The following is a 1,508-nucleotide window of genomic DNA, read 5'->3' as shown; positions in this document are numbered from 1 at the left end:
TGGTAGCACCAAATTGGAAGTCCCGAGACTCGAATCCATACCAGCGTTGATCCAAAGTATTTTTCACATGGCCTAAAATCCACATCCCATGGCTTTACTGCAACATAGTGACCATCTAACAACCACGGGCCACCAAGAATGACTTTCTCACGATCTGCAGCAATATCAAATTTAACCAAAAAATATCCAAACCCCACATCCAACAAATCAAACCCTCCTTTGATGCGCCATACTATCCGAAGCTTATGCATGAGAGCCGTGTAGCCATAATGCTTATCGAGCACCTTGATTACGATGGCTTGCTTATAAGGTTCAGCCAGACAGCTCTTTGCCTCCTTGGTAAAATTGACACTTGGTGGACGAGAATCACCCTGCTTACCTGTGACCGTCGCGATACCATCCCCAGATAAAGACCCTACTAATGCAAAGGCCTTAGACTTTTCTGCACCATTGACCTTATCTCGAAAAGAGACCTTGGATGGCTTTTCTAACCCCTCTCGAGAAGAACCCTCCTTAACACCGGATACACACCCACCCACGCTCTCTGCCTTATCTCTTCCGATGGCATGACCATCTTCCTCACTGTGTTTCACCCTCAACTGCTCGCCCCCGCTCTCTCCTTCTCTCATTCTCCTTGAGTACGGAGTACGTACTTTTTCTCTACTAGGGTTTTTTTTTAGACAGCGTATGTTATTGCACTCAATACTCAATATCATGTTTGTTATCTCAGAGACTGATACTAAAATTTTTGTCTCTGTCCCCAAAATTTTAATATTTTAGTACCTCCAAAAAGTGAGAACACAGGGGACTGAAATTTTTAGAGACGAAGACTAAAATTTTAATAATATTTTATACCTAAAATACCCTCATTTCAATTAATTAATTTTAATTTTACCCTTTGTGTAAATTAAATTAGAATTTTATTCTTGTTTCAATTTCTGTCTCCCACTTTGCACCAAACATAATACTAAAATTTATTTCAATCTCGATCTCTTAGTCTCTGTCTCTCAGTCTCAGTCTTTCGGTCTTTGCACCAAACGCTACCTTACTTTTATAACCAGATAAATTTTCACAAATAAGCATTACGTGCCCCATCTAGAGATGATAATGGGTGATGAGTAGAGGGTCACGAAATGAATAATATTAAAGTTATCTCTAATTATATCAATTACTTAAAAAAAATTACAAATTTTATATATTTTATTTTATAATAAATATAGTGCACTATGTGTATGTATCCACATAATATCTTATAACATTAAAAAAAGATTCTTCATATAAAGAAATTAAGGTACATTTATAGAAAAAGTTATAAATTTTAAATATTTTATTTTATAATAAATATAGTGCACTATGTATATGTATCCACGTAATATCTTCTTCTTCTTCTTCTTCTTCTTCTTCTTCTTCTTCTCTACATGAAGCAGAAATGTCAGAAATTAGCCTCATGGTCGGAGTAGAGGAAGGGTGACTGCCACTCATTAGAATTTTTCAATCATTACCTTCTA

The sequence above is a fragment of the Arachis hypogaea genome, chromosome 6 (assembly GCF_003086295.3).
Source record: "Arachis hypogaea cultivar Tifrunner chromosome 6, arahy.Tifrunner.gnm2.J5K5, whole genome shotgun sequence".
In the NCBI taxonomy this organism is placed as follows: Eukaryota; Viridiplantae; Streptophyta; class Magnoliopsida; order Fabales; family Fabaceae; genus Arachis; species Arachis hypogaea.
Note: the sequence above shows the minus strand (reverse complement) of the source record.